The following is a 13,632-nucleotide window of genomic DNA, read 5'->3' as shown; positions in this document are numbered from 1 at the left end:
TGAGAACAATGTACAGAGCGGTCAGACTGAGCCGATGGCGGATCCTCCGGGGCGGTACGAGGGCAGGGATGAGAACAATGTACAGAGCGGTCAGACTGAGCCGATGGCGGATCCTCCGGGGCGGTACGAGCGCAGGGATGAGAACAATGAACAGAGCGGTCAGACTGAGCCGATGGCGGATCCTCCAGGGCGGTACGAGCGCAGGGATGAGAACAATGAACAGAGCGGTCAGACTAAGCCGATGGCGGATCCTCCGGGGCGGTACGAGGGCAGGGATGAGAACAATGTACAGAGCGGTCAGACTGAGCCGATGGCGGATCCTCCGGGGCGGTACGAGGGCAGGGATGAGAACAATGTACAGAGCGGTCAGACTGAGCCGATGGCGGATCCTCCGGGGCGGTACGAGAGCAGGGATGAGAACAATGTACAGAGCGGTCAGACTGAGCCGATGGCGGATCCTCCGGGGCGGTACGAGGGCAGGGATGAGAACAATGTACAGAGCGGTCAGACTGAGCCGATGGCGGATCCTCCGGGGCGGTACGAGGGCAGGGATGAGAACAATGTACAGAGCGGTCAGACTGAGCCGATGGCGGATCCTCCGAGGCGGTACGAGGGCAGGGATGAGAACAATGTACAGAGCGGTCAGACTGAGCCGATGGCGGATCCTCCGGGGCGGTACGAGGGCAGGGATGAGAACAATGTACAGAGCGGTCAGACTGAGCCGATGGCGGATCCTCCGGGGCGGTACGAGGGCAGGGATGAGAACAATGTACAGAGCGGTCAGACTGAGCCGATGGCGGATCCTCCGGGGCGGTACGAGGGCAGGGATGAGAACAATGTACAGAGCGGTCAGACTGAGCCGATGGCGGATCCTCCGGGGCGGTACAAGGGCAGGGATGAGAACAATGTACAGAGCGGTCAGACTGAGCCGATGGCGGATCCTCCGGGGCGGTACGAGCGCAGGGATGAGAACAATGTACAGAGCGGTCAGACTGAGCCGATGGCGGATCCTCCGGGGCGGTACGAGCGCAGGGATGAGAACAATGTACAGAGCGGTCAGACTGAGCCGATGGCGGATCCTCCGAGGCGGTACGAGCGCAGGGATGAGAACAATGAACAGAGCGGTCAGACTGAGTCGATGGCGGATCCTCCGGGGCGGTACGAGCGCAGGGATGAGAACAATGTACAGAGCGGTCAGACTGAGCCGATGGCGAATCCTCCGGGGCGGTACGAGGGCAGGGATGAGAACAATGTACAGAGCGGTCAGACTGAGCCGATGGCGGATCCTCCGGGGCGGTACGAGGGCAGGGATGAGAACAATGTACAGAGCGGTCAGACTGAGCCGATGGCGGATCCTCCGGGGCGGTACAAGGGCAGGGATGAGAACAATGTACAGAGCGGTCAGACTGAGCCGATGGCGGATCCTCCGGGGCGGTACGAGCGCAGGGATGAGAACAATGTACAGAGCGGTCAGACTGAGCCGATGGCGGATCCTCCGAGGCGGTACGAGCGCAGGGATGAGAACAATGAACAGAGCGGTCAGACTGAGTCGATGGCGGATCCTCCGGGGCGGTACGAGCGCAGGGATGAGAACAATGTACAGAGCGGTCAGACTGAGCCGATGGCGAATCCTCCGGGGCGGTACGAGGGCAGCGATGAGAACAATGTACAGAGCGGTCAGACTGAGCCGATGGCGGATCCTCCGGGGCGGTACGAGCGCAGGGATGAGAACAATGTACAGAGCGGTCAGACTGAGCCGATGGCGGATCCTCCGGGGCGGTACGAGCGCAGGGATGAGAACAATGTACAGAGCGGTCAGACTGAGCCGATGGCGGATCCTCCGGGGCGGTACGAGCGCAGGGATGAGAACAATGTACAGAGCGGTCAGACTGAGCCGATGGCGGATCCTCCGGGTCGGTACGAGCGCAGGGATGAGAACAATGTACAGAGCGGTCAGACTGAGCCGATGGCGGATCCTCCGGGTCGGTATGAGCGCAGGGATGAGAACAATGTACAGAGCGGTCAGACTGAGCCGATGGCAGATCCTCCGGGGCGGTACGAGCGCAGGGATGAGAACAATGTACAGAGCGGTCAGACTGAGCCGATGGCGGATCCTCCGGGGCGGTACGAGCGCAGGGATGAGAACAATGTACAGAGCGGTCAGACTGAGCCGATGGCGGATCCTCCAGGGCGGTACGAGCGCAGGGATGAGAACAATGTACAGAGCGGTCAGACTGAGCCGATGGCGGATCCTCCGGGGCGGTACGAGCGCAGGGATGAGAACAATGTACAGAGCGGTCAGACTGAGCCGATGGCGGATCCTCCGAGGCGGTACGAGCGCAGGGATGAGAACAATGAACAGAGCGGTCAGACTGAGCCGATGGCGGATCCTCCGGGGCGGTACGAGCGCAGGGATGAGAACAATGTACAGAGCGGTCAGACTGAGCCGATGGCGAATCCTCCAGGGCGGTACGAGGGCAGCGATGAGAACAATGTACAGAGCGGTCAGACTGAGCCGATGGCGGATCCTCCGGGGCGGTACGAGCGCAGGGATGAGAACAATGTACAGAGCGGTCAGACTGAGCCGATGGCGGATCCTCCAGGGCGGTACGAGCGCAGGGATGAGAACAATGTACAGAGCGGTCAGACTGAGCCGATGGCGGATCCTCCGGGTCGGTACGAGCGCAGGGATGAGAACAATGTACAGAGCGGTCAGACTGAGCCGATGGCGGATCCTCCGGGTCGGTACGAGCGCAGGGATGAGAACAATGTACAGAGCGGTCAGACTGAGCCGATGGCGGATCCTCCGGGTCGGTACGAGCGCAGGGATGAGAACAATGTACAGAGCGGTCAGACTGAGCCGATGGCGGATCCTCCGGGTCGGTACGAGCGCAGGGATGAGAACAATGTACAGAGCGGTCAGACTGAGCCGATGGCGGATCCTCCGGGGCGGTACGAGCGCAGGGATGAGAACAATGTACAGAGCGGTCAGACTGAGCCGATGGCGGATCCTCCGGGGCGGTACGAGCGCAGGGATGAGAACAATGTACAGAGCGGTCAGACTGAGCCGATGGCGGATCCTCCGAGGCGGTACGAGCGCAGGGATGAGAACAATGTACAGAGCGGTCAGACTGAGCCGATGGCGGATCCTCCGGGTCGGTACGAGCGCAGGGATGAGAACAATGTACAGAGCGGTCAGACTGAGCCGATGGCGAATCCTCCGGGGCGGTACGAGAGCAGGGATGAGAACAATGTACAGAGCGGTCAGACTGAGCCGATGGCGGATCCTCCGGGGCGGTACGAGCGCAGGGATGAGAACAATGTACAGAGCGGTCAGACTGAGCCGATGGCGGATGCTCGAGGGCGGTACGAGTGCAGGGATGAGAACAATGTACAGAGCGGTCAGACTGAGCCGATGGCGGATCCTCCGGGGCGGTACGAGCGCAGGGATGAGAACAATGTACAGAGCGGTCAGACTGAGCCGATGGCGGATCCTCCGGGGCGGTACGAGCGCAGGGATGAGAACAATGTACAGAGCGGTCAGACTGAGCTGATGGCGGATCCTCCAGGGCGGTACGAGCGCAGGGATGAGAACAATGTACAGAGCGGTCAGACTGAGCCGATGGCGGATCCTCCGGGGCGGTACGAGCGCAGGGATGAGAACAATGTACAGAGCGGTCAGACTGAGCCGATGGCGGATCCTCCGGGGCGGTACGAGCGCAGGGATGAGAACAATGTACAGAGCGGTCAGACTGAGCCAATGGCGGATCCTCCAGGGCGGTACGAGCGCAGGGATGAGAACAATGTACAGAGCGGTCAGACTGAGCCGATGGCGGATCCTCCGGGGCGGTACGAGCGCAGGGATGAGAACAATGTACAGAGCGGTCAGACTGAGCTGATGGCGGATCCTCCAGGGCGGTACGAGCGCAGGGATGAGAACAATGTACAGAGCGGTCAGACTGAGCCGATGGCGGATCCTCCGGGGCGGTACGAGCACAGGGATGAGAACAATGTACAGAGCGGTCAGACTGAGCCGATGGCGGATCCTCCGGGGCGGTACGAGCGCAGGGATGAGAACAATGTACAGAGCGGTCAGACTGAGCCAATGGCGGATCCTCCAGGGCGGTACGAGGGCAGGGATGAGAACAATGTACAGAGCGGTCAGACTGAGCCGATGGCGGATCCTCCGGGGCGGTACGAGCGCAGGGATGAGAACAATGTACAGAGCGGTCAGACTGAGCTGATGGCGGATCCTCCAGGGCGGTACGAGCGCAGGGATGAGAACAATGTACAGAGCGGTCAGACTGAGCCGATGGCGGATCCTCCGGGGCGGTACGAGCACAGGGATGAGAACAATGTACAGAGCGGTCAGACTGAGCCGATGGCGGATCCTCCGGGGCGGTACGAGCGCATGGATGAGAACAATGTACAGAGCGGTGAGACTGAACCGATGGCGGATCCAACGGGACAGTACGAGCGCAGCGATGAGAGCAATGTACAGAGCGGTAAAAGATACATCTGCTTTGTGTCGCTATCTTCTAAGTCCGGTGACTTCCCGTACCTGGCGCCCGGCGAGTGTTCGCGCTCTGCACTGAGATGTTGTTTTTACTGACACCATTATGGAGCACAGAAAACTTTTCTTCTTTTCTCATTTTTTGAGTTGCGATGCCTGAAAAAAAACAAACGGCACTTTGAGGTTTTTTTTTTTTTTTATTATGTAGTTTACCGTAACTGTTAATGTTTTATATTTTTAGCGACTGACCCAAACTTTTATTTTTTTTTTTTTATATACCTTTAAAATCTTTTATAAGAAACGATGTGAGGAGAACACGGCCCGATCCGGCTGTAAGTGGCAGATTGTTCTTACTGGAAATCAGCAAAGGAAATCCTGGGGTACAGAACAGGCAGATTGTGCTGCGGATCATGTCTCACGGGGGGGTTCTATATTTAATGTGTGGGGCTAATATATATAATGCATGGGAGGAGGGGGCTGTACATACATTACTCACAAAAAGATAGGGATATTTGGTGAAATTTATGGAAAATGTAAGAAAGTTCCTGCTCCAGTGAGATTTTATCATGACAGTCGGCATTAAGTAGAAGCAGCGATGGTGATTTCCTCGTCTCAAAAAATTTATTGAAACAGAAGCCAAGTACAGTGGTGGTTACACCCCAACAATAAATGTCTGTGTCTCAATAACTTGTCCTGTGGCTTTGAGCATCAATTACAGCTGACAACGACGTCTCCTGCTGGTCACAAGTGGCGTTATTGTCTGCTGAGGCGCGGCGTCCCGCTCTTCTCGCGCTGAGGCGCGGCGTCCCGCTCTTCTCGCGATGGGGCGCGGCGCCCCGCTCTTCTCGCGATGGGGCGCGGCGCCCCGCTCTTCTCGCGATGGGGCGCGGCGCCCCGCTCTTCTCGCGATGGGGCGCGGCGCCCCGCTCTTCTCGCGATGGGGCGCGGCGCCCCGTTCTTCTCGCGATGGGGCGTGGCGCCCCGCTCTTCTCGCGATGAGCCGCGGTGTCCTGCTCTTCTCGCGATGAGGCGCGGCGTCCCGCTCCATCTGAGGTCCCCGGTCTCCAGCAGCCGTAACCTAATGATGGGACCTCAATGAGCTGGAGCATTGCCATCCATGAAGATGAGATTAGGCCGGTGTTGTTCATGCAGAGACACAATGACTGGACTAGTGATGTTATTCCAGTAGTAGGAGCTTGTCACCAAGCTGTATGACTAGACATACCTGCCCACATCACCACCAAAGGCTCGTTTGGTGACAAAAGTGGCCGATGCACAGCGCTCTCCTTGAAGTCTCCAATGTCGTTGGCGGCCATCACTTCTGCTCATTGTGAGTCGACTTTCATCAGTGACCAGCACTGAGGCCACTGGTCCCTTGTCCAGCGTAGATGTTCCATGGCCCATGGTGGTGCGATCAGGAACCTTGCAGATGACGCCGGTGCCTGGTGGTGCGGTCGGGTACCTTTCAGATGACGCCTGTGCCTGGTGGTGCGGTTGAGTACCTTGCAGATGACGCCGGTGCCTGGTGGTGCGGTTGAGTACCTTGCAGATGACGCCGGTGCCTGGTGGTGCGGTCGAGTACCTTGCAGATGACGCCGGTGCCTGGTGGTACGGTCAGGTATCTTGCAGATGACGCCGGTGCCTGGTGGTGCAGTCAGGGACCTTGCAGATGACGCAGGTGCCTGGTGGTGCGGTCGGGTATCTTGCAGATGACACCGGTGCCTGGTGGTGCGGTCAGGGACCTCACAGATGACGCCGGTGCCTGGTGGTGAGGTCGGGGACCTTGCAGATGACGCCTGTGCCTGGTGGTGCGGTCAGGTACTGTGACGCGAGTCACTACAGAGATAACAGTCCCAGAAGAGGAGAGAAGATACTAATATTACTGAAAGAAATATTACGTAAGTACTACTTACTGGATAAATAGAGGGAGATCAAACGATCCAGAGTCAAGTCCATGATAATGGCGCAGTACAGCAAGGAGAAGTGAGAGACGTAATCCACTATACAAGCCGGGGTCAGGAAAACCAGAAAGACAAGGCAGTACACAGGGAGCAGACAAAAGAGTAGTCAGATAACAGGCAAAGGGTCAAAATCCAGGTAAGGGAAATAGTCAGACTGGGTCAGGCACAGAGAGATCAGTCCTACACAGGCAACAGCAAGTGTACAATTGACACTGGGTGAAGGAGCTAGCATGCTTAAGTAGAAGACTAATCAAGGGAAGTGAACACAGATGATTGCAGAACTGACCCAGCAAAACCAAAACAGACTGACAGCCTCCACACAATAGTAACATAGCAGACAAGGAAAGTGTGGGGACCGTGACAGGTACCTTGCAGATGACGGCAATGCCTGGTGGTGCGGTCAGGTATCTTGCAGATGAGGCAGGAGCCTGGTGGTGCGGTCAGGGACCTTGCAGATGACACCTGTGCCTGGTGGTGCGGTCGGGTACCTTGCAGATGTCACCGGTGCCTGGTGGTGCGGTGGGATACCTAGCAGATGACGCCTGTATCTGGTGGTGCTGTCGGGTACCTTGCAGATGTCACCGGTGCCTGGTGGTGCGGTCGGGTACCTTGCAGATGACGCCGGTGCCTGGTGGTGCGGTCGGGTACCTTGCAGATGACGCATGTGCCTGGTGGTGCGGTCGGGTACCTTGCAGATGACGCATGTGCCTGGTGGTGCGGTCGGGTACCTTGCAGATGACGCCTGTGTCTGGTGGTGCGGTCGGGTATCTTGCACATGACGCCGGTGCCTGGTGGTGCAGTCGGGTATCTTGCAGATGACGCCGATGCCTGGTGGTGCGGTCGGGGACCTTTCAGATGATGCTGGTGGTGCGGTCGGGCATCTTGCAGATGACGTTGGTGCCTGGTGGTGCGGTCGGGTATCTTGCAGATGACGCCGGTGCCTGGTGGTGCGGCCGGTTACCTTGCAGATGACGCCGGTGCCTGGTGGTGCGGTCGGGTATCTTTCAGATGATGCTGGTGCCTGGTGGTGCTGTCGGGTATCTTTCAGATGATGCCGGTGCCTGGTGGTGCGGTCGGGTATCTTGCAGATGACGCCGGTGCCTGGTGGTGCGGTCGGGTATCTTGCAGATGACGCCGGTGCCTGGTGGTGCGGTCGGGTATCTTACAGATGATGCCGGTGCCTGGTGGTACGGTCGGGTATCTTACAGATGATGCCGGTGCCTGGTGGTGCGGTCGGGTATCTTACAGATGATGCCGGTGCCTGGTGGTGCGGTCGGGTATCTTGCAGATGACGCCGGTGCCTGGTGGTGCGGTCGGGTATCTTGCAGATGACGCCGGTGCCTGGTGGTGCGGTCGGGTATCTTGCAGATGACGCCGGTGCCTGGTGGTGCGGTCGGGTATCTTTCAGATGATGCTGGTGCCTGGTGGTGCGGTCGGGTATCTTTCAGATGACGCCGGTACTTGGTGGTGCAGTCGGGTATCTTACAGATGACGGCGGTGCCTGGTGGTGCGGTCGGGTATCTTACAGATGACGCCGGTGCTTGGTGGTGCGGTCGGGTATCTTACAGATGACGCCGGTGCCTGGTGGTGCGGTCGGGTATCTTACAGATGACGCCGGTGCTTGGTGGTGCGGTCAGGTATCTTACAGATGACGCCGGTGCCTGGTGGTGCGGTCGGGTATCTTACAGATGATGCCGGTGCCTGGTGGTGCGGTCGATATCTTACAGATGACGCCGGTGCCTGGTGGAGGGTTGGGTATCTTACAGATGACGCCGGTGCTTGGTGGTGCGGTCAGGTATCTTGCAGATGTCACCGGTGCCTGGTGGTGCGGTCGGGTATCTTGCAGATGACGCCGGTGCCTGGTGGTGCAATCGGGGACCTTTCAGATGATGCTGGTGGTGCGGTCGGGTATATTGCAGATGACGCCGATGCCTGGTGGTGCGGTCGGGGACCTTTCAGATGATGCTGGTGGTGCGGTCGGGTAACTTGCAGATGACGTTGGTGCCTGGTGGTGCGGTCGGGTATCTTGCAGATGACGCCGGTGCCTGGTGGTGCGGTCGGGTACACAATGAAGCGGCCATCAGTGTGGGATGTGGCAGAGGACGTCCACGTCTCTGCCTCTCTGTGACTCTCAGCTCAGTGGCCTCTTCTGCCTGGGATCCTCCTGCTTGAAGCCTCACAATGGCCGGTCCTGGTGATCAATTGTCAGGTGTCGTCTTGGTCTCATGATGATGAGGACGGTTTATAAACCAATTCTAACTGACCCCCGAAATGTATTGGGCGATTCATGGATCAAACACCTGGTGTGAATTGTGCCATTAAGCTTCTTGTTAGAGAACAGCAAGTTGTGGAAACCGTCCTGAGACATTGACCAGCTGGACGTGTGGTCTATAGACAAAGGGTCAGAGGACATTGCGGGGTTATCCGGAAATGTCACCCGAAACCAAATAGCCCAACTTTGTGAGTAGTAATAATGTGCAGTGATGACGTCACCGCACACTTACCGAAGCTTTCTGAGCACTGTCCCGCCCCGTACATCAGTCATGTGACCTGGTTGTCATGGGAACGCATAGTAACAAGGAAACGTCTCCCACCTGAGTAACTGACTGAGGAGAAAAAGACGAGCAGGTAAAGGAGCAGAGCCGCAGGTACCGGAGCAGAGCCGCAGGCAGCAGAGCTGTAGGTACTAGAGCAGAGCAGCAGAGCAAAGCTGCAGGTAGCAGAGCCGCAGGTACCGGAGCATAGCAGCAGAGCAGAGCCTCAGGTACCAGAGTAGAGCTGCAGGTACTAGAGCAGAGCAGAGCCGCAAGCAGCAGAGCAGAGCTGCAGGTACTAGAGCAGCAGAGCAGAGCCGCAGGTACTAGAGCAGAGCAGAGCCGCAGGTACTGGAGCATAGCAGCAGAGCAGAGCTGCAGGTACTAGAGCAGACCCTCAGGTACCAGAGCATAGCAGCAGAGCATAGCAGCAGAGCCGCAGGTAGCAGAGCAGAGCCGCAGGTACCAGAGCATAGCAGCAGAGCAGAGCTGCAGGTATCAGAGCAGAGCCGAGCCGCAAGCAGCTGAGCAGAGCTGCAGGTACTAGAGCAGCAGAGCTGCAGTTACTAGAGCAGCAGAGCCGCAGGTACTAGAGCAGAGCCGCAGAGCAGAATCGCAGGCGGCAGAGCCGCAGGTACCAGAGCTGCAGGCAGCAGAGCAGAGCCCCAGGTACCGGAGCAGAGCCGCAGGTAGCAGAGCCGAAGGTAGCGGATCGGAGCAGAGCCGCAGGCAGCAGAGCTGCAGCGCACAGCCGCACATACCGGAGCAGAGCCGCGGAGCAGAACCGCATGTAGAGTAGCAGAGCTGCAGGTACCGGAGCAGAACCGCAAGTACCGAAGTAGAGTCGCAGGTAGCAGAGCCGAGCCGCGGAGCAGAGCCGCAGGTAGCAGAGCAGAACCGTAGGTAGCGGAGCAGAGCCGCAAGCAGCAGAGCAGAGCTGCAGGTACCGCAGCAGAGCAGAGCCGCAGGTAACGGAACAGAGCCACAGAGAGCTGAGCCGCAGGTAGCAGAGCAGAGCCGCAGGTACCGGGGCAGAGTCACAGGTACCGGAGCAGAGCCGCAGCTAGCAGAGCAGAGAGGCTGGTACTGGAGAAGAGCCGCGTAGCAGAGCCGCAGGTACCGGAGCAGAGCCGCAGGCAGCAGAGCTGTAGGTACTAGAGCAGAGCAGCAGAGCAAAGCTGCAGGTAGCAGAGCCGCAGGTACCGGAGCATAGCAGCAGAGCAGAGCCTCAGGTACCAGAGTAGAGCTGCAGGTACTAGAGCAGAGCAGAGCCGCAAGCAGCAGAGCAGAGCTGCAGGTACTAGAGCAGCAGAGCCGCAGGTACTAGAGCAGAGCAGAGCCGCAGGTACCAGAGTAGAGCTGCAGGTACTAGAGCAGAGCCGCAAGCAGCAGAGCAGAGCTGCAGGTACTAGAGCAGCAGAGCAGAGCCGCAGGTACTAGAGCAGAGCAGAGCCGCAGGTACCGGAGCATAGCAGCAGAGCAGAGCTGCAGGTACTAGAGCAGACCCTCAGGTACCAGAGCATAGCAGCAGAGCATAGCAGCAGAGCCGCAGGTAGCAGAGCAGAGCCGCAGGTACCAGAGCATAGCAGCAGAGCAGAGCTGCAGGTATCAGAGCAGAGCCGAGCCGCAAGCAGCTGAGCAGAGCTGCAGGTACTAGAGCAGCAGAGCTGCAGGTACTAGAGCAGCAGAGCCGCAGGTACTAGAGCAGAGCCGCAGAGCAGAATCGCAGGCAGCAGAGCCGCAGGTACCAGAGCTGCAGGCAGCAGAGCAGAGCCCCAGGTACCGGAGCAGAGCCGCAGGTAGCAGAGCCGAAGGTAGCGGATCGGAGCAGAGCCGCAGGCAGCAGAGCTGCAGCGCACAGCCGCACATACCGGAGCAGAGCCGCGGAGCAGAACCGCATGTAGAGTAGCAGAGCCGCAGGTACCGGAGCAGAACCGCAAGTACCGAAGTAGAGCCGCAGGTAGCAGAGCCGAGCCGCGGAGCAGAATCGCAGGTAGCGGAGCAGAGCCGCAGGTAGCAGAGCAGAACCGTAGGTAGCGGAGCAGAGCCGCAAGCAGCAGAGCAGAGCTGCAGGTACCGCAGCAGAGCAGAGCCGCAGGTAACGGAACAGAGCCACAGAGAGCTGAGCCGCAGGTAGCAGAGCAGAGCCGCAGGTACCGGGGCAGAGTCACAGGTACCGGAGCAGAGCCGCAGCTAGCAGAGCAGAGAGGCTGGTACTGGAGAAGAGCCGCGTAGCAGAGCCGCAGGTACCGGAGTAGTGCCGCAGGTACTGGAGTAAAGCCACAGTGCAGAGTAGCAGAGCAGAGCCGCAGGTAGCAGAGCAGAGCTTCAGAGGAGAGCCGAAGGTAATGGAGCAGAGCCCCCGATAACGGAGCAGAGCCGCAGGTACCGGAGCAGACCCTCAGAGCGGAGCCGCAGATACCGGAGCCGAGCCGCAGAGCCAATCCACAGGCAGCGGAGCAGAGCCGAAGAGCGCAGAGCAGAGCCGCAGGCAGCGGAGCCGCATGTAGCAGAGCAGATCTGCAGGCACCGGAGCAGAGCTTCAGAGCAGAACCACAGGTAACAGAGCAGAGTCGAGCTGCAGGTAACAGAGCAGAGCTGCAGGTACTGGAGCAGAAGCAGAGCCACGGAGCAGAGCCGCAGGTAGCAGAGCCGCAGGTAGCGGGGCAGAGCCGCAGGTAGCGGAGCAGAGCCGCAGGCACCAGAGCAGAGCCACAGGTAACGGAGCAGAGCCGCGGAGCAGAATGACAGGTAGCAGAGACCCGAGCCGCAGGTAATGGAGCAGAGCTGCGGAGCAGAATCGCAGGTAGCGGAGCAGAGCCGCAGGTAGCGGAGCAGAGCCGCAGGTAGCAGAGCAAAGCCGCAGGTAGTAGAGCAGAGTAGCACGTACCAGAGCAGAGCCGCAGGCAGCGGAGCAGAGCAGAGCTGCAAGGTCTCACTTCAGTATATGTGTATATATATTTTCCGTGTGTCGTTAGGTTCTCTCTGCTGCTCTGCCTTGTTGTATCCTTTCTCCTTATTATACACTGACGAGCAGAAGGTAACAATGTTTTGACCTTTTGGCTTTCAGGCTCCAGATCTCACCATCCACTACGGTGAGACGATCATTATTTTATAGACAATCATCTTGGCTTCTCATACAGAAATGACTTGTAACTATTTAGCATATGATCAGTTATGCAGATTCTTTTCATGTCGCTGCATTGTTACTGTTTTGCTTCTAGAAATTTGTATTTTAATGTTTATTTTGTTGGTATTTTATAAATCCACCTGTGGTTTTCAGCGCGGCCTGGATCCTTCTTGCTCTCGATTAGATTCAAAACATGGCTCGACCGACATCTGATCCCAGGTCTCTTCTACACGTTCCCACAGTTGGTGCAGACCAGTCCCCTCACTTGGGTCTGTATACAGCTTTCTCTTCACCTCTTCCCACAAGAGTTGGATTGGGTTGAGGTCTGGGGACTGTGAGGGCCGATCCAGCACCTCTACTTCATTGTCATTGACCCATTTCTTTTCCAATCTCACCTTATGCTTCAGGTCATTGTCCTGCTGGAACACTATGTCGTTCTTTTCATACCCATAGTACTCGAGTGTACGAATTAACTCGTCTTGTCGGATACTCACATATAGCTCAGCATTGAGACCACCATCGATCCCGGTCAAGTATCCAACGCCTTTCACTGTGAAACAACCCCATATTATCAGGCTTCTTCCACTGAACTTGACAGTTCCTTCACTTTCTCGATCCATTAGCCCATTTTCCCTTGTTTCTTCCAGACCCATTTGCCCCCATCAGAGCCTGGGCTATTGACTTTCGTCTCATCGTTCCAAATCCCCCGATTCCAATATTCCTCTTCCACTTTTCGTATTTTTTTTGCATACTCGAGCTGACGCTTCTTATGACTTCTTATTAAAGTCGTGGTTTCTTCACCCTTTTTCGGGCCACCATTCCAGACTTGTGTAACGTGCGTCACACGGCGCCTGCATGGACGTCTGTGATCTCACTATTACGAAGCATACGAGCCTCCTCCACTGCCGTGTTTGTCGCGCCAGAACTGATAGACCTTGTGATGAGACGACTTGTTGACTTCGATATTTTCCTGGACGTCCACCTCTTGGCTTTTGAATGGATGGACAGACTTCATTCCGTATTCTTCCAGCTGTCATGGCGCTCACATGATGCAGTTTGGCAATGTTCTTGGCCAAGAGACCGCTATCGATGAGCTGGATGATTCTGCTTCTCTTTTCTTGGGAAATCTTCATGGCGGCTCCTCGATTCGAACCAGTGATCTTTCACTTGGGAATCAACCTAACAACACACTGAGCTATTAGGGAATGTGAGGACAGGTTGTAATTTGTAGTATACAGGAACCACCAGGAGCAAAACAGTAACAATGCAGAGACCTGACGAGAATCTGCAGCACTAATCATATGCTAAATAGTAACAAGTCACATTTATGTATGAGATAGCCAAGATGATTGTCTATAAAGTGATGGTGGTCTCACGCCAGAAGCTGTAGTGGATGATGAGATCTGGAGCCTGAAAGTCAGAAGGTCCCAGCATTGTTACCTTCTGCTCGTCAGTATAAGCAGCTTCTGTATAATACATGAGGTCATTAGTGCA

The 13,632-nt window shown here is 57.2% G+C and overlaps 1 protein-coding gene across 3 annotated transcripts in view; it reads left to right on the top strand.

Moving 5' to 3' along the window:
- The first annotated feature begins 8,978 nt into the window (after positions 1-8,978).
- The window catches only part of SPA17 (sperm autoantigenic protein 17), a 64,635-nt gene continuing 59,981 nt past the window's right edge, over positions 8,979-13,632 (top strand). The window contains exon 1 of one of the 3 annotated variants that reach the window (XM_073657377.1): positions 8,979-9,102. The gene's annotated coding sequence lies outside the window, so the exon portion shown is untranslated. Of the gene's footprint in view, positions 9,123-9,188; positions 11,568-13,632 lie in introns of those variants that run through there. The other 2 variants (XM_073657379.1, XM_073657378.1) reach the window with 2 other exon arrangements.

This window comes from Phyllobates terribilis, unplaced genomic scaffold (assembly GCF_046119375.1).
Source record: "Phyllobates terribilis strain yellow unplaced genomic scaffold, ASM4611937v1 Scaffold_12__6_contigs__length_324123572, whole genome shotgun sequence".
NCBI lineage: Eukaryota > Metazoa > Chordata > Amphibia > Anura > Dendrobatidae > Phyllobates > Phyllobates terribilis.
This window is presented reverse-complemented; position numbering and strand designations above follow the sequence as displayed.